Consider the following 20,335-nt stretch of genomic DNA (forward strand, 5'->3'; position numbering starts at 1 on the left):
TACGACTATTCACATTAACAAAGCATTTACTGAAGCTAAAAGGGCAAACACCAGCAGTCCTGGAAACAGTTTCCAAGATATCAGAAAGAAGAATCTCATTGTATTGTATTTTTTTTTTTAAAAAAAAGAAAAAAAGAAAAGATTTACTTAAAGAAGGTGGAGGGTTTCTTTCTTTTTGGGCTTTTAACAATAACATGTGGGGGTCATACCGTTATTATCATAGATGGGATGTGGAAAAAATGACTTGTCAAGGCTGCTCAAATGTGATCCCACTGCAATAGCATTGAGATTCTACCTAAGTGTGATCAGAACTGTTTATGTACCACACCAAGCAATCCGTTAGCATATGGAAGGAACGCAGACACTGACAAGTGCACGGATCACATCGTTATGTTTGTGCGGCTTCTGTTTTATACATCTGTCACCAGGAAAGAATGAAGTCTCTGATTATCTTTATCTTAGGCTGGCAAATGAATGTGTGCTAGTTGGAGAAAAGGCAGACATTGTATTTACCAGAAACTCATAAACCACCAGAAGCTGTAAGTAAATGTGTGAGAATCAATTTCTTAGTGCTTGGGAATGTTAGCAACATTTCAGTTGTAGCTGCAAATAATGTGAGATTTAAAAACATATACCAAATACGTGTCTGTTTGGAAATGTTTTAAACTTTGGTGTTTATCAATAGCTCCAAATCTCTTTACTGCACAAAAGGCTCTGACATTTTATTTACAAAATATTGTTTTATCCTTCTAGCACACAACTTTTCTTGCTCCTTTACCTTGTACAACAAACAATCATACGAACAAACAAACAAAAGTTGCCCTAAATGTGTAGAGTTTATTGTGCTGTTCTTGGCTCCAACTCAAAAGTTGTCTGAACTTAGCAGAATCATTTTCAACAAGTGTGTTGCTGTTCAGCTATCACACTTATGTTTTATTATTTTTTTTGAGAAGAGGGAGTGGCAGATGTAAAATCTACTTTGTATTATAATTATTTTTAATCAGCAAGGGAAAATTGTCATGCAATTGGCTTTTTTCCTTGTGGCTTTTGGATCCCGTTTCTCTTTGTGGAGTCTCTGTGGGTGGACTCTATAGCACCTCTGCAGTGAAATTGTGCCTCTCTCCCGTCCATGCAGAAGGTGCATGTATAGTATGGTCCTCAGCAGGTAGGAATAGCAGGAAGTAGTGCATTAAAGCCGATGGATACAGGTAGATGTAGGCATGGTGGTTTAAAAACATGTTGATAAATTCTTTAATTATTCTTTCTTCAAGAGGTGGAGCTTAGCTTCAATCTTCCCTCCTCTGCCCCAAGTTTGGGCTAGACTTGGTGACTTGTTTATAAAGACTAGAATAAGGGAGGAGTGATAATACCGATGTAAAACTTCAGGGCCTAGGTCATGAAAGGCATTGTGAGGCTGGGCGTGGTGGCTCACACCTGTAATCCCAGCACTTTGGGAGGCCGAGGCAGGTGGATCACCTGAGGTCAGAAGTTCGAGACCAGCCTGGACAACATGGTGAAACCCCGTCTTTACTAAAAATACAAATACAAAAATTAGTCAGGCCTGGTGGCAGGTGCCTGTAATCCCAGCTACTTGGGAGGCTGAGGCAGGAGAATTGCTTGAACCCGGGAGGCAGAGGTTGCAGTGAGCTGAGATTGCACCACTGCACTCCAGCCTGGGTGACAGAGTGAGTCTCCATGTCAAAAAAAATAAAAAAATAAAAAAAAAAAGCCAAACAAATTAAAAAAGCTTCTTCCTTTCTCTCTCAATCTCTCTCTCTCTCTCCTCTCATGGATTGTTCCCTCGGAGGCATGTGCCAATACTTGTCATAGGGACAGTCAAGCAGCTTTATGGACAGAGGCCCATGTGGCAGGGAATCATGACCTCGTGCCAACAGCCACGTGCATGATCCACTTTGGAAGTGGATTCTCCAGCCTTTAGATGACTACAGTTTTGCCTGATATTCGATGATAACCTCATAAGAGACTCTGACCCAGAACTGCTCAGCTATTCTCAAATTCCTGACCTATAGAAACTGAGAAATAAATGCTGTTTTAAGCCACTAAGTTCCAGGGTAATTTGTTACACAGCCATAGAAAGTAATACAGTGAGTATTCAGGGAATCAGGGAAGCATTGAGTGGAGTGTCCTTGTTTCTATTCACCTGCCCAGACACCAGACACTGGGAATTCTTCTTGGGGAATGTCAGCAAAGCACCCTGGCATGGGGGATGAAGGAGAGTGGGATCTTAGCAGAAGGAATGAAAATCCACTGTTCTGAGTATTCTGTTTGCCTCTCCGAATTCACTTTCTACTGTTCCCAGCTTGCTCTATGTCCTGGAAGGCTGACCTCTATGGACTGCCTCAACTGGGCTCCCCTGGATTCCTTCCTGGTGGTCAACGGGCTAGCTGTGGCAGCATCCAGTCATTGAAGGCCAGAAGTCCTGTGGGAAGCCTTTTCCTGCTGCTAAGCCAGGCCCACAACTCTCTAATTGCCTCATCAGTTTTAGGAGTGGTAAGGGCTCCCCACTATTGCTAGCCTTTGGATGCTTCACCATTTCTTCTTGGTTTCTATTAACTCTGTTCACACCCTGAAAATAGTTCTCAATCACCCCTTTGAATATATTGTCTGTTTCTTTTAGGATCTTGACTGACACATTCACTGGGGCTTGCATTGGTGTTCTCCAGTGCATGTGTGCCACTAAGAAGAGAATTGCCTTGGTTTGAGAGTTGCAAATTATTACTATTTCTACTACTACTTCTGCTTCTATTACTACAACTACTTCTTTCTCTTCCACCTTCCTTTTCTCTCTCTCTCTCTTTCTTTCCTTTTCTTCTTCCTCTCTCTCTCTTTCTTTCTCTTTTCTTTCTTCTTTCTTTTTGCACTAGAAACCTTTCTGAGTGAAAATTTATGCTGAACTCCAAGATATAAAACATATAAAATTATAAAAAGAAACCTGCTCCGGTTGAAGTGGGTGAGGAGGTCAGGAGTCTCGTCTGTATGATCTTCTCTCCTTCTTCTCCTCTAGGGGGATCCCTTGAGGCACTTCTGAGCAATCATAGGGTTATATGGAACCCAGTTTGAAAACTAACACTTTAGCAAGTTTTAAATGGTGGGGTGGAAAATTTGCAATTTCCAGACATGGTTCTGACTGTATGACTTCTTTGTCCTCTGTCCTCTACTCTCCCCTGCTGTTCACCACCTCAAGTCTCAAACTCTGAACTCCTCCTCCCTAAACACAGCCTCTTTACTTTATAGCAACAGCTGTTATTTATTCAAGCTATTATTATTTTCCAGGCATGATGCTAAGGTCAAGGGCTAATCCTACAATATAGATATTCTCATTCATATTTTACACATGATGAAATAGAGACTCAGAAAAGCTAAATGACTTTCCTAAGGTAACCCAACTAGTAAATGGAAAATCTGGTGTTCCAATTTGTGTCTGTCTGACCATGAAAGCTCACGACCTTAACAAGCACCTACTGGTACCCTCATCTTCCTCTTTCTTCTGAATCTGATTTTACCTTCATTAGGACTCTGAACCTTAGTTTTTCTCTATTCTCTTTAATTATATCTTGGTTTGGATTTTTTTTTTAATCCAGAAACCCTTAGCTATGTACATCATGCCTTTGCCAGTATCCAAAGTTTTCTTATTCTCCTAACTCTTGGAATTTCACATGCATTGACAATCCCCAACCACACAAAATGCCCCAATGTCTGCATTCTATTTCCAATACTTATTTCCAGTGTCTATTTTTAAGTGTGCTGTTGTGACGAATTAAGATGAGACCGTCTGAGTGTAGTAAGTATCCACGCCCTCCTTTCTCAACTGGGTCCTCAATTCTGCAGGAAACTCCTTTGAGTTTTATTCCATCTGTCGATTCTCTGTTATGTCACCTTCATACTCACTATTCCGTAATTAAGCCCTCATCTCATCTGTTCTTCATCATTTTATCCCAGATTATAATTTTATCTTTAGCTTTACTTTAGGTCTTTCAAGGTGAGCTCTCTTAAATAATTAATTCTTTTATCATTACAGTTGTTTGAAAACTTGCTCCAAATGGTGGTCGTCCAAACAGGGTAAAGTCTGTTTTCTTTCTCTTACATATAGTTAGGAAGAGGGAAGTTCAGGGCTCTATGTTGGCTCAAGGATCCTCAGAAATCCAGATATCTTCCAGCTTAATGCTCTCCTGTACCTTGGGTGTTGTCTTTATCCTAAGGATTTGCAGTGGCTGCTTGAAAGCCCATTATCATGTTCACATTTCAGGCAGTAGGGTGCAGAAAAGGGAGAAAACAGGCATATCTCTCTGTCTGAGGACACACCCCAGAAATCACATACAACACATTACCTTTCATTCCACCCAAGAGTTAGTCTCATGGTTTTACTGAGTCTGGAGAATGTAGTGTGCTCTGATTAGCTATATGACCTATGCCCATCTAAAATGTCAGGGGTTCCTTTTCTAGGGAAGAGGAGAAGAACACCTGGTGGTCCACCATGCTGCTTCATGGTATTTCTGTATAGCTACCCATTCTTTTATTCTTCTGCCCAGGGAAACTGGGTCCCTCCTCTTTTTCAAAGCAGCACCTTTCACACATGCTGGTGATTGCATCCACTTTAATAACCATTCAAAACTGCTTTCTGGTTTTGGGAATTATGTTAAGTGTGTTCATTTCTCTTTTTATTTCTGGCAACCGACATTTCCCTTGCATCTACCATTTATCACATTTGATTTGTTTGAAGCTGGAGTTATTCCACAGAGGTTTATTTATTATGCTTATTGTTATGTTTTGAGTTTTTGGAACTTGCTTTAATTAAGAAACTGTGGCAGTGTATAATCTCTTTAGACACTTTATTAATGTTGTTATTTAAAAGTCTATAATTGATTACGAATACATTATTAGTTTCAAGAAATGGTACACCGATTCCATTTCATTTTATCTTGGCTATTCAGATCTAGGAGATTACCTGTAATCTTTTATTAGAGAGGACAATTTGGAGGTAAATTTCCATTTCAAGATTAAATGTTAACTGGGGCCATGATCCGTGTCTGGGTCTTAATTTATCTGTGTGACTGAGTCACAACACAGAGAGGCCAATGCCATTGGAAGGAGAATTTTTGTTACTTACATTTTCTGAGAAAAAGCGGCACCCTATGCCACGCAAGGCCACATGTGGAAGCACCAGACTTGGTCAGGAGTAAGGCAGAAGCATGGTTTCTGTGGAAAACCATGAAACCATCATGGATTCAATGGGAAAGGCAAGGCAGGAAGGGGGAACAGTTTAGGATTGGCTAGTTTGAATAATTCCAGTGGGCTCTGGGGCATAGGAGTTGTACTCGGCTGTCTTGCACCTGGCCCTCGGATGATCACAGCACTAGAATATTGCCTCTTGGAGTGTAGAGTTAGAGTAGGTGCTTTGGAATAAGGGCTCTGGATTGAGTAGTTTACATATGATTGGCGTGTCCCTGCCAATCTCTTTGTTATCTCTAAGAACTGGCTAGCCTTGCAAGGGACAGTCTCTCTTCAGCCCGCAAGATTTTTGAGACATAAAAACAACATAAGGTACAGAAAATTAAAAAAATGATTAAATATCCAGCTATCATTTTCTTAGTTCTCTTCTCAGGTAACTCACTACCTCCTCTTCTTTCTCTTGCTGTCATTTGTGCTTTTCTGTGAAGTTCAGACTTCAGCCATCTGCTTTTCTTTCCTTACATATTTCCAGTCTGTTGCTGACTACATGCACCATTGGTGCTTTAAGCAATGCCCCCTTTCAGTCTATCAAGGATAGAAATACGGCCTTGGTCTAGTTACTCTCTGGGCATCTGCTTCGTCATCTATAACATGGGGATAACAGTGGGCAGTTTTATTTTTCTTCTAATCTATACCTTTCATCTCAGAACCTGTAACCAGCCCTGCAAAGAGACCTCTTCCTAAGACAAGGGGTTGAGGATATTCTCTATCACAAAAATGTTTTCCTTGAAGAACAGGAGGGAAGGTGAAACATCTATGGGTTAGATAGGAAAGGAAGGGGAGGAAATGCCCCAATGTCTGCATTCTATTTCCAGTACTTATTTTCAGTGTCTATATTTAAGTGTGCTGTTGTGGCGAACTAAGATGAGACCGTCTGAGTGTAGTAAGTATCCATGCCCTCCTTTCTCAACTGGGTCCTCACTTCTGCAGGAGACTCCTTTGAGTTTTATTCCATCTGTCGATTCTCTGTTATGTCGCCTTCATACAGTTGTCAAAACTCTCCACCATCCAGTTGAATGTCAGCACTCTAATTTTGCTTCTATATTAGCCCTTATGGGCATTCATTTTAGACCTTTATAATATGATTGCCCACCATTTACCAGCAAAGGCCATTCATTGCAGTGCAATAGGTCTTTGTTAATTGTCTTGCTCATTTCCCTCTGTGTGTTTTTTCTCATGCTCTTGCTCTTCCCTTTGCCTTGCATCCCTCTCACCTTCATCTTTCTTTTAAATGCAATCCTCTAGGCCCAGTGCTTACACTTCTGATTTCCTTCTCTGATTTTTTGGGCCTGCATTGAGCTCCACTTTTTGAGTTGGAGTCAGCACCACTGAATGGCCCCTTGACTAACCCTAATTGCTACATATGTGTCAGCTTTTAAAATTGGACCTTAAGCTTTAGATGTTTGAAGATCACTTGGAATGCCCTGCCAATGTTAGATGTCTATGACAACAGTTGGCACAGTCCATTTCCTGCCAGAGCTCTCAGTGTTACACTGTTTTTCCTGCTGCACCCACTGAGAAAGAGGCTAAGTTCTCTAAGTTCTTTGCTGCTTTATAATTCAGTGCCTCCCCCAATACAATCCCTTCTAGTAAGGCATTCCCTCCATCATCACTGCTGTTTTGTCTTATTGTTTTAAAACTTGGTCAATTCCATAAGCCTTGGTTTCTGACTCTCCCTAGGCTGTCAGCCCCTTGAGGGCAGCGACTTGCAATGCTTGGTACACAGTAAATGCTCAAGAACTGTTCTTAGTATGATTGAATGAATAAGAGGCCCAGCTGGATTGACACATTTTATACTCCCATCCATGCAGACCCCACCATTTCTTTTTTTTTTCTTTTTTTTTTTCTGAGACGGAGTCTCACTGTCCCTCAGGCTGGAGTGCAATGGCATGATCTCGGCTCACTGCAACCTCTGTCTCCCTGGTTCTCCTGATTCTCCCTCCTTAGCCTCCCAAGTAGCTGGGATTACAGGCATGCGCCACCACGCTTGGCTGATTTTTTTTTTTTTTTTTTTTTTTTAAGTAGAGATGGGGTTTTGCCATGTTGGCCGGGCTGGTTGCGAAATCCTGACCTCAGGTGATCCACCTGTCTCGGCCTCCCAAAGTGCTGGGATTACAGGTGTCAGCTACTGCGCCCGGACTCCTATTTTATCTTGAAGGCTGATGTTTTACCAGCACTGAGAGGGACAGAATGTGCCATGAATTATGGATTCCATTTGATCCTTATAGAGACAATCTCAATATTTTTCCCTTTGGGTGCTTGAGTGAACCAAATTAGCCCCACGCTTGTCAGATTCCTCCCTCTCTTTGTGCTGCAGATGAAAGTATAAGAAGTGAAAACTGGAACTCTCTTGACCTTTTCAAGTCTTCAAATAATGATTTTCTAGACAGATAAGACTAAATTGGTATTGGATCTCCGCTCGGGAGCAGGAAGGGTGGCTGTTTATGGGCTGCACGTGTATTGCTCACTGTTTCATTTTCTTATTTTCTGCCTGGTGGAGGAAATTAAAACTCTGATGGTCAGATTAGGTGGTTCTAAGCCTCTGCCCCTTGCCTGCTGCTGCAGATATGAGAATTAGGCTTATCTACCAGTTCAGGTGAGGTTGTCCATAATTTAAACGCCTGACAAAATAGCCAAGGTAATAAGATCCTTAAAGGGCTAGTGAATTGTTAAAAAAGAGAGAGGGAGAAAGATCCACAACCAAAACCAAAACAAAAGGAAACAGGCAAAAGTCCTCACCCTGGGCTTTCCAGACACAGAGCAAAGGGTCACCTACCTGGAATAAGGTATACAGCATTGTCAAAATGGTCTACTTCATGGCCGGCCTTCCTATCTGGACTGCCTCTGTACCTCGTTCTTTTGAGTTGAAGTATCTAAACCTTGTTGTTGGCTGGCATAAACAACTGTCATCCAGTTGTTTAGCTGGGCTGGAGGACCTGGACCACAAACCAGGTAAATCTTCAAGGGGAAAGGAGGCTGGCAAGGCTTGGAGGACAAGGGCTATTGCTACATCACTTGGGCAGCAACTGGAGGAAACTGGGTGATTTCCTGAAAAACAGAGATTAGTGGTTGGTAGGAAAGGTCCTTAAAAAACACATGTAACCTACTTCTCAGTGTTGCCAAGACCAGCTAGCAACAGCTTCTTCAAAGCATCCTTATCAAGGGCTATTAGTCAGTCCACTTTTATTGGGTGCCTTAATGTCTTGGGAAAATGAAAATCAGAAGACCAGATAGAAAATTGAAGTCATCTCATTTTATTCAGTTTAGTAGTGGGAATCATTAAAAAATGTACCTGCTCTTCTGTGTTATTAATCCTCTTCTGGGGTGACTTTAATCTCAAATAATATAATATAATTCTGTACTATCTGGGATAAAGTATTATGGGAAATAAACCTTGAATATTTATTCCCTAAGATTTAGCAGAAATTAAGCTTTTTTTCTCTGTTCTGTAATTGAAGGATACTGAGTATCATTGCATCTGACTCTCACAACAGTGTGGCTTTTCTTCAAAAACCAGTGGAGCAGGTTTGTGGTTATTTCACACAAATAAAGAATCTGAGAGTCATAATGGAACACTAGCTAAAGCCTAAATAAGACTATACAAAAAAAAAAAAAAACTAATAAGATGCTGGAGTGTTTCTCTCCGTCTTTTAATCTCTTGCTCTCTCTTAATATATCTCTTCGTCTCTCCATCTTTGTCTCTGTCTCTCTGCGTTTCTGTCTCTATTTTTCCCTCTGTTTATAGAAGGAAGAGAGGTTTCTATTAATAGGTATCACATGGTCACTGTCTCCCATCACCTTTTCATTTCACTAAAAACGTTTCTCCTGCCTGGGCAAAATTAGGTTCAGAGCACCATTTACCGCTGTTCTTTAATTTACCTAATGAAAGACAAAATTACTATTTATGTGCAGTTTATGTAAATTTTTGCAGTCCTTAAGCACGAAATTATAAAATGGTATGACCCTTCCATTAAAAAGGCTAAGCAGTTCTAGCCTGCACAGAGCCTAGATGATCAGAGGTCCCTTCTCTCAGTCTTGAACAGACTTGCAAGGGGTTGATCTTAAGCCACACTTTCTAAAAAGCCACTGGTAAGGTCTAGGATGAAGCAATGCTGAAAAACCACATCTTATGAGCCAGGGGAATCTGCAGCCTGGAAAAGAAATGACTAAAGTGGGAATGCAGTGGTTGTCTTGTGCTAATGAGAGGTGAAGCCAGCTGGACTTCCTGGGTTGAGTAGGGACTTGGAGAACTTTTCTGCAGCTAGCTAGAGGTTTGTAAAACGCACCAATCAGTGCTCTAAAAACGCACCAATCAGTGCTCCGTAGCTAGCTAGAGGTTTGTAAAATGCACCAATCAGTGCTCTGTAAAAACGCACCAATCAGCACTTTGTAGCTAGCAAGATGTTTGTAAAATGGACCAATCAGCACACTGTAAAATAGACCAATCAGCACTCTGTAAAATGGACCAATCAGCAAAACATATGCAAGGACAAATAAAAGAATACAAGCTGGCCACTCCAGCCAGCAGCAGCAACACGCTCAGGTCTCCTTCCATGCTGTGGAAGCTTTGTCCTTTCCCTCTTCACAATAAATCTTGCTGCTGCCCACTCTTTAGTTCTGTGCCACCTTTAAAAGCTGTAACACTCACCACGAAAGTCCTTGGCTTCATTCTTCAAGTCAGCGAGACCACAAACCCACTGGAAGAAACCAACTCCAGACACACTAAGACATTCAAAATGCTGTTAGGTTGCCAAGGGGCAGATTTTGTTCAGAACTAGGCCTGACCTCTAGGAGTTTTGGGCAGGGAGAGCTGAGCTTATTATAAGGAGAAGCTTTTCTATCAGAAGTAGTAAGCAAAGTAGTGAGCCCTCTGTTACTTGCAGTATTCAAGCGAAGGCCAAATACTCACCTGTGAGAATGTTGTGGGTGAGATTCGGCTGGATTACACTGTGTACCCGAATCTTGGGTGAGGTTTTCCCAAGAATTAGCACTTACAAGAGCAGGAATTTTCCTGTATTTGAATTTCTACACCAGAAATACAATGAATCTTGGTTTGGGGAAGACAGGTAAACTTGAAAATACTTTAAGTGATGCTGCAGTGAATGCATTGTAGATTCAAGTAATAGAATCAATAAAAGATGAAGGAAAGGAATTCTATAAAATTTTAATAGTGGTTTCCCTGTGTCTGACCTCACAATTCAAAATATCGGTGTTTTTATAAATAAATAATTTTAAAATCATGCAATATAACAATACAGTAAGAGATTACGGCAGCGGTTCTTATTTAAGGGTGATTTTGCCCCATCACCAGTGGACATTTGGAAACTTTTGGAGACACTTTTTATTGTCATGACAGAGGGAGTGCTCCCGGCATCCAGTAGGTGGACGCCACGGATGCTGCTAAACATCTTACAATGCACAGGACGGCCCCCACGACAAGGAATTATCCAGTCCAAATATAGTGCTGCATTGAGAAGCCTTGCTCTGTGGAGATCATGAATGTAACTATGAGAGTAATAAAAATTGCTTCAACCACATCACATGGATTCAGAAAATGCTATACTTCAAATAACCGTTAAGGGAGTGAAGATGATGTGTTTTGAAGGGATGTGCTTTGAAGGGCTGTGTTTTGTGTTGTGTGACTCGAAATATAGCTCTGGTGACAGCAGACATTCTGTTGTCAGCAGTGTGTATGAAGAGTTTCAAGAAAGCTGTTTCATAAGATGTGAGGGAGAAAAAGCCACATTTCTAAATCAATATGTTACTGTATATAATGTGACATTAAATGTTTATATAGAACTAATTTAATGAAATAAATCATATAGCTATTTAGCAATTTTATCTACTTTAAAAGTTGATATATGGAAGTGAGTCAGACACAGGTTTTTTAATTTTCTCATAGGGAAGATGGCTGCATGCCTTACATTCAGGCTAGCCTTGAATTTGGACATGTACAGAACATCGAATTTCAGAGTCCTAAGTTCTGTGATGGTTATGGCATAATTTTTTTGGTTGTGATATAAAATTACTTCAATCTTATGAGCCTGGAAACAACTTCAAAAGGCAATGAAGTGTTTCCTGCTTTTATTTGCTTTAAAAAGATTACATACTGTAAAATTCAGTACATTGTATGAATTTTGACAAGTGGATAGTCATGTAACCACCGCCACAATCGAGATGCAAAATAATACTACCAATCCAGCAAACTCCCTCATGCTGTCCCTTTGTAATCAACCTCTTTCCTCTGTGTTCCTATTTTTATATTTATTCTTACACATTTTACAAGTAGAATATTTATTTTCAAAATAAACTTCTCTGCGGAGACCCAGCATCTAAATAAGACCCATGCAGAGCTTCTTTGGACAAAGCAAGGCATTAAGGCTCAAATCTATCTGCCCTGCTCCCTTCTGTCCCTTACTAGGGCCTTGGGGATTTTTCTGGGAAACTGATGCTCTGCAGAATAATCAACGTCACTAATTAAATTCTTCCGTCGATCCAAAGTTTGGTGAGCCCATAATTACAGTGTGCCAGGCTAGTAGCTGGGGAGATAGGAAGGAACTAGATAGACAGACAGGGTCCCTGCCTTTAGCAAGCTTAGAGTACAATACAGAGACATTCACCCAACATGCTTGTAAATAAAATGTAAAATGGAAAATTTGCTCAGTGTCAAAAAGGAAAATTACATGGTGCTTTGAGGGGAAGTGTCAGTTAAGCTTAGGCAAGAATGGTGACCTCTGTGATAGAATTGGCCCTGGTCATCTTTCATGTTCTAGGTAGAGGGAAGCTTCAGGAGGGCCCCCAGGTGGAAAGTGCTTAAAGAGCCTTGAGAAAACCTATGTGGTGGACAAGCAAGGAGTTCCTGGAGAAGTAGGTAGGAGTCAGGCTGAACAGGGCTTTGTGTGTCATAGAAAACAAATTAATAATAAAAACTGGACTTTATTTTAATGTTTAGAGTCACTGAAGGGTTTTAAGTAGGGGAGTGACATGATCGGATCTCTCTCTCTCTCTTTTTCTCTCACTGGCTGCTCCATGCAGAATGGATTAGAGTGTGGCTGGGCAAATGGAGAGGTAGTGGGAACAGTGAAAAAGCCATTGCAGCAGCACAGTCAGGCAATGACAGTGGCTGGGCCAAGGAGGTGAAACTGAAAATGAAGGCAGATCTGTGTGGGAGGTAAGATGAATGATGGCTTGAACTGGGCTGATGAGAGTGTCTGGGAGGTTGACCAAATTTCTGGCTCAAGTGGTTGCATTTACTAAGGTGCAGCCCTCTTGACAAGGATCAGGTGTATAAGCAGAACCAAGAGTCCGCCTCTGGAAAAGTTAGATTGTGGTGCATGGGAGACCTCCAGAAGGAAATGCTGATGAGGCAGATGGAGATCGAGGCAGATGGAGATCAACGCCTGGCCTTTCGGAGCTGGCCTCCCAATTATCAGTTACTTACTCTTTGGAAAGACCCATCATGCCCTCATGCCTGGTTAGGTATTGGGGTAAAAATATAGCTGTGATGTGACTCTCGTCCTGGAACCACTGGAGAAGGAAATACGATACATTTGAATTAGTGTTGTAAAAGAAATACAAGAGACCAGCAGAGGACACAATTTTTTTTTTTTTTTTTTTTTTTTTTTTTTTTTTTTTTTTTTTTTTTTTTGCCTAAGGGAGTCAGGAAAGCTACATTTCTATCTTTGCTAGATGGAGGGTTTCCTAGATGGAAAGTGGGAAGTGCACCATTCTAAGGAGAGAAAGCAGTATATGCAAAGTTTGCAAGGAATGAAAATGAATGGTCCATGCAGGAAATTTCAAGTAGTTTAGTGGAGGAAGGCAGTGGAGTCTGTGTATTATGGCAGGTGGCTGGAAATGAGGATTTCTGGGGTTTTAGTGTTGAACTTACACAAGTTGCAAGGGAGAAGCCGGGAAGGGCTGCAAGGAGGGGAGAGACACCAGACATCACATCTGTGGCTGTAGACTGCAGTGTGGACGGCAGTAGGAGAGACTGGGGTCAGGGAGGATGCCTGGAAGGATGTTGCAGTTGCCCGGATGAGCGAGGGGGGTCTCAAGGCTGTGGCAATAAGAATTGGAGAGAAAAAGATGATTTAGGGATTTAGGAGGAAGAATCTACTGGTCTTGGTTAAAGAAGAGATGAAAGGAACAGAATATTATGTTGTTTCTATTTTGAACAAACAGGTGGAAGTGATGCTGTTAACAACAACTGCAGGCTCCAGATGAGAAGGAGTTTTGTGGTGAAGTAATAAATCCTGTGCTGCGCATGTTTGTGAGTTTTTGACGGGCCCCCATGGACCTTCAGTCAGCAATCAGGATGCTGTGAGCCTGTCCACTGTGACTTGCTGGCACATTGTCACTGACCTAGCCATACTGAATTGCTTTCCAGTGATTTGCTTATGTTTCTCTTCAGATTGTGAATATTCTTTTTTTTTTTACGTTTACCATTTTACTCAAAGTATAATTAAAATTACATTACCAGATCCATCAGACACACTTCAATTTACATCTTGCTTTCAGTAGCATTAGATATAATCCCTTGTTGAAAAAAAAAATTTTGAGACAGGGTCTCACTCTGTAGCCCAGGCCGGAGTGTGATGGCCCAATCATGGCTCACTGCAGCCTCGACATCCCAGGCTCAAGCAATCCTCCCACCTCAGCCTCCCAAGTAGCTGGGACTACAGGTGCATGCCACCACGGCCAGCTGATTTTTGTATTTTTTGTAGAGATGGGGTCTCACCATGCTGCCCAGGCTGCTCTCGAACTCCTGGGCTCAGGTAATCTTCCTGCCTCTGAAGTGCTGAAATTACAAATATGAGCCACTGCAGCCAGTGGATATTCTTTCTTGTCTTCCCTGAACCTGCCTGATCCTGGTTTTCCTCCTGCCTCTCTGGCCTTGCCTCTTCAGCCTCCTTCGATAGTGATTCCTCTTCTGCCTGACTTCCAAGTGTTTGGCTCCACAGGCTCTGCTTAAAATGAGTCTCTTGGCTGGGTGTGGTGGCTCATGCCTGTAATCCCAGCACTTTGGAAGGCCAAGGTGGGTGGATCACGAGGTCAAGAGATCGAGACCATCCTGGCCAACATGGTGAAACCCCGTCTCTACCAAAAACACACAAAAATTAGCTGGGCATGGTGGCGCACACCTGTAGTCCCAGCTACTTGGGACCTGGGAGGTGGAGGTTGCAGTGAGCCAAGATCACGCCACCGCACTCCAGTCTGGTGACAGAGCAAGACTCCATCTCAAAAAAATAAAATAAATAAAGTAAAATGAGTCTCTTAACCTCCCCCGATTATCTCCTCCTCCTCCTCCTCCTCCTCCTCCTCCTCCTCGTCTTCCTCCTCTTTTCCCTGTCTCAGCCAGGAGCATTTTAACTTCTTTTATTCTCTCCACATCCAATCAGCCTCCTTCCTAGCCTTCACTCTTTCATCCCCGTTAATTTTAGAGTGAGGAAGTCCAGCGAAGTGGGTGTTGGTATTGTCACTCCATCTCTCACCTCCGCTTTCAGCCACTCATCTTCTTCCATAGAGAACCTTGTCATGGACAGAAAGTTTTGTTTCTTGAAACCTGTGTCTTATGAGATTTCAAGCAAATTTCACTTCGCTTTTAAAATTGTGCCACACCTCTTGTAATTCTCCTTGAGAAACAATAAGAGGGAGAGCCAGCACTCCTCTCAGGAAATAAGGTCGCAGGATCAGGAGCCCAAATGCCTGGGTTCTAGTCCAGATTCTGCACTCATTGCTGTGGGACTTGATCTCTCTGTGCAACAGCTGTCTGATCCATGAAATTGATCGATAATAGTACAAATGAGGTGTCACACAGTGTTAGCTCTATTCCTTATAATAGACTTCTATTATTGAATTAAGTAAATAAAGCCTCACAGGGGCTTGAAAGACATGAAAGACAGAGGCAGGGAACAAGAATAAAGCATTTCAATTCACCTTTCGTTTAAGTCTGAGGTTTCTTAAACTAGAGCCTCATTAAAACCCTAGGAACATCACTTCTCTCATTTGGAGCCTCTCAGGGAGGCAACCCCTGAGTCCTGCTATATCTGGGTTGTAAACTTTGTGGGCGGTGGCAGCAGCCTGGAAGACACAGCTGGATTGTGAGGGATCCAGGAAACCTCCAGGGCAGCCCTGCAGGATGCCACCGCCACAGCTCAGCCTCATTCCGTGTGAAATGGAGCCCACTCAGCCAGGAGGAACAAGGTGCTTCCTCTCTTCTTCCTTCCTGCTGCCTGGAATACAGACTTGATGGCTGTATTCCAAGCAGCCATCTTGGGCCAAGAAACACTCCCAGACAGGGCGGCCGGGCAGAGGTGCTCCTCACTTCCCAGATGGGGTGGCCGGGCAGAGGCACTCCTCACATCCCAGACGATGGGCGGCCAGGTAGAGGCGCTCCTCACCTCCCAGATGGGGCGGCCGGGCAGAGGTGCTCCTCACTTCCCAGATGGGGCAGCCGGGCAGAGACGCTCCTCACCTCCCAGACGGGGCGGCCAGGCAGAGGCGCTCCTCACCTCCCAGATGGGGCCGCCGGGCAGAGACGCTCCTCACCTCCCAGACGGGGCGGCTGGGCAGAGGAGCTCCTCACTTCCTCCCAGACGGGGTGGCAGCCAGGCAGAGGTACTCCTCACCTCCCAGACGGGGCGGCCAGGCAGAGGCGCTCGTCACTTCCCAGACGGGGCGGCCGGGCAGAGGCGCTCCTCACTTCCCAGACGATGGGTGGCCGGGCAGAGGCACTCCTCACTTCCCAGACGGGGTGGCCGGGCAGAGGCGCTCCTCACTTCCCAGACGGGGCGGCCGGGCAGAGGCGATCCTCACTTCCCAGACGGGGCGGCCAGGCAGAGGCGCTCCTCACTTCCTCCCAGACAGGGTGGCGGCCGGGCAGAGGCGCTCCTCACTTCCCAGACTGGGCGGCCGGGCAGAGGCGCTCCTCACTTCCCAGACAGGGTGGCCGGGCAGAGGCGCTCCTCACCTCCCAGGCGATGGGCGGCCGGGCAGAGGCGCTCCTCACCTCCCAGACGGGGAGGCCAGGCAGAGGCGCTCCTCGCTTCCCAGAGGGGGCGGCGGCCAGGCAGAGGCGCTCCTCACCTCCCAGACGGGGTGGCGGCCAGGCAGAGGTGCTCCTCACCTCCCAGAGGGAGCGACCGGGCAGAGGCACTCCTCACTTCCCAGACGGGGCGGCCGGGCAGAGGCGCTCCTCACATCCCAGATGGGGCGGCCGGGCAGAGGGGCTCCTCACATCCCAGACGATGGGCGGCCAGGCAGAGACGCTCCTCACTTCCTAGACGGGGTGGTGGCGGGGCAGAGGCTGTAATCTTAGCACTTTAGGAGGCCAAGGCAGGCGGTTGGGAGGTGGAGGTTGTAGCGAGCCGAGATCATGCCACTGCACTCCAGCCTGAGCAACACTGAGCACTGAGTGAGCAAGACTCCGTCTGCAATCCCAGCACCTGGGGAGGCCGAGGCGGGCAGATCACTGGAGGCCAGGAGCTGGAGACCAGCCCTGTCAACAGGGCGAAACCTCTTCTCCACCAAAAACACAAAAACCAGTCAGGCGTGGCGGCGTGCGCCTGCAATCCCAGGCACTGGGCAGGCCGAGGCAGGAGAATCACAGGAGCCCGAGGCAGGGAGGTTGCAGCCAGCCGAGATCACCGCAGTACATTCCAGCTTCGGCAACAGAGGGAGACCGAAAAAAGAAGGAGAGGGAGACCGAAGGAGGGAGAGGGGGAGGGGTAGGGGGAGGGGTAGGGGGAGGGGTAGGGAGTGGGAGAGGTTGTGAATATTCTTGAAGAAAGAAATGGTGTCATATTTTCTCTTTCTCTTCAGTGGATATGTCATACTTCAGCGTGCGTTAGAGATTTTTTACTTCAAACTACAATAAGAAATAAATTTTACATCATGCACAGACATCCATCTAAGACATACCTCAAACAAAAGCTTTATAAAATGCTTGCCCACAGCGTCTGCAGTGCACTTTTATCTCTCCTTTCCTCTCCTCTTCTCAATTCTCTCTTCATTTTCGATTTGAATTTTATTTTAAAAAGTTACCACTTCCTATATTTAATTTGGGACTAGTGAGCGGACCCTGGAGTGAGTAAGACACTGACATACATCACAGGGTGTAAGAACAATCTTGGAATCCAAGTGAGACAGACTTAGGTTTTGAATTCTACTCTGTCACTGAATAGCCATATGGTCCTGGGCACATCATTTAGCTTCTCTGAGCTTCAACTTTCTCGTCTATAAAATGGACATAAATGCCTGACTCATAGTAAAGATCAAATAAGAAAGCAAATGTACATAAATGAACCTAGTTGCATCAGTTTGTTTTGCTGCTCTAACAAATCATCATAAAATTAGTGGTTAAAACAACACAATTATCTTACAGTTCTGGAGGTCAGAAGCCCAAAATGGGCCTTAGTGGGCTAAAATCCAGTTGTCAGCAGAGCTGCATTCCTTCTGGAGGTTCTGTGAGAGAATCTGTTTCCTTGCCTTTTACTGCTGTCAGTGGCCACCTGTCTGTATTCGTTGACTCATGACCTCTTTCTCCAACTTGAAAGTCAGGAGTGTAACACCTTCAAATCTCTGTCAGGTTCTGGCCTTCTACCTCCTTCTTCCATATTTAAAAGGCCCTGTGTACACTGGTCTCATCCAGATAATCCAGGACAATCTTTTTGTTTAAGGTCAGTGAATTATCAATCTTATTTCCACTTGCAACCTTAATTACCCCTTGCCATTTAACATAACATATTCACAGGTTCTGGGATTAGGATGTGGACACCTTTGGCAGGCTGTTATTCTGTCCACCGGCATAGTACAATGAGTTGAACCTCACATATGTTTAATAAAGACTTGATGACATTGGAGTTCCCTTTTAACTCTAAGATTCCATGAAATTAAAAAAAAAGTATACCAATGCAACACACACACAAAATCTAACCTCTAAGTGCATATTCAATCTTAACACAGATTCCCATTTTACCTTTGGGAAACTGATATTGTCTCTGGTAACTTGAGTTCTTTCCTTACTTTCTATTGGTTGCCAAGAAAGAACACCCAATGGGGAACAAAGTAAGCAGATTTTATTCCTGGCCAGGAAGGAAGAAGGTGAGCTCTCACTCTAAAGATACCCTCTACCAAACAACAGAAGGCATGAGGTCTTTAAGGACTGTGTATGGGGTGGGAGAGGAATGTTAGTATGTGCAGGGCAGGACTCCAGACATGCAGACTCAATTCATGAACATACATCTTCATACAACCCAGGTAAAATGGCAGAGATTTTCTTTTTGGGAGGAAACGTAGGGATTATAATGATATGTTAATAATCTAAAAGCATCTGAGGAGCCCTCTGTTCTACTGTGTGCCAGTTTGGGGGTCATAGCTCCCTCTGGAATCTGGTCAGGGGTCACGAAACTCTGGTGCCATCCCGGGCCACCTGGTAGCAGCTATAATGAATACAGGACTAAAGAAAAACCATAAGAAAAAGAACCTTCCCAGTTATTTCATCATAGCTGCCCTGGAAACAATATTTGAAACTAAGTACGTAAGTCCTCACTAATGTCATGGATAGGTTCTTGGAAACTGCGACTTTAAGTGAAGCTACACATAGCAGAGTCCTGGATTAAAGTCCTTTAGCTCAAAGTCATTTCCTTCAACATTCTTTTACAAGGTTGATGAAAAAAAATAATGTTTTTTAATACATCGCTTCACTTAAACAGAAGTTTAAGATAGTCTTGAACTCAAGTATTACCATCGAAGCATCCTTTTAAACGCTTTGCTTCAACTGAGAATTTGCGTACCTAGTCAATGTCAATGCTTAAGTCAACAATAAGTGTGTTGATCAGGCCAACCCTCAGGCCAGTCTTACTGAGTTCTCCTACATGCTTTACCCACTCTCAAACTGATCATTTATCAATACTTCCACTTCCCATAAGAGAGAAAGGAGAGGAGTGAGCAAAGAGAAAGAGAGAGAGAGAGGGGTGGGGGCAGAGAAGAGAATGAACAAGAGGAAACAGGTTCAAACGTGTGCTGTATGCAGTAGATGATCAATACATATTTTGTGAATGAATGGTAAAAATAAAATCAATATTAAAAAAGAGCAAGATGTATTTTTGAAAATGACAAAAACCAGATGCTTTTTCTGGAGATTGTGTCTTGCAAAAAGGAAGTGGAATTATAATAAGACCAAGTCTCAGTAAATGCCAGCATTACAATTATTTTACATATTTTTAAAGTGTTTCTCCTAGACTACACGTGGGACCATGTACAAGGCTCTTGCTGTTTTATGCTGGAAAATCTGCTTCCCCTGCTGATGAGATTAAAGAGCGAAATCCCTGTATACTTAGCCAGCCTGAAGCCTGCAATCAAGGCGGCACCTAATTCCCTAGCACCTTGACTGCTAGAGATTTGAATGGAGGATCAACAACAGCACAAAAAGTTTCTGGGAGCTCTTGAAGCAGCTTACGCAGCAGGGAGAAAGCAGGTAGAGGATGGGGAGTTGGGAACCACAAGTTGAGTTTATCACAGCTCTTCCTTCTCTGAGGAGGTGAGATCAAGCAAGACCAAGCCCTTAACAGCCAGCAGAAAGGAGGTGAAGGACATCACATTCATTTCTATGTGGGGCCCTCATGGCATCAAGCTTGAGGAGTTTTGCAACCATATGAATGATGGATTGACTTTTTCAGACTCCATTTGTTCTTCCCCACTCATGAAGAAAGTTTTCAATTTTTCAGACATTTTGCCTCTGGATGAATGATTGAATCATGTAGTTGTCAGCTGATGTCTGATATCATATTGATTCAGGTTAGGGCTGCCTAGAATATGAGGTTGTTTGTTCTTCTGAAGCCATGAGAAGGGGCCTTGCTGAGCACATTTCTGTAACCCAGTGCCTACTCCAGAGCAGACCCTCAGTAAATTTTTGTTGAATTTAAGAGGTAATAGATTTAAATTGCTTCTCAACTGACTTTTGTACCCATTTTCTTGACTGCTGGCCAACGAATTCCATGGGAATGAACTCTACCATTTTTGTGAGATAAGATTTCGTAGTGGTAAAAAGCAAAAGCTCTGGAATTAGACCTATGATCAAATCTCC

This window comes from Pongo pygmaeus, chromosome 11 (genome assembly GCF_028885625.2).
Source record: "Pongo pygmaeus isolate AG05252 chromosome 11, NHGRI_mPonPyg2-v2.0_pri, whole genome shotgun sequence".
NCBI classification, from domain to species: domain Eukaryota; kingdom Metazoa; phylum Chordata; class Mammalia; order Primates; family Hominidae; genus Pongo; species Pongo pygmaeus.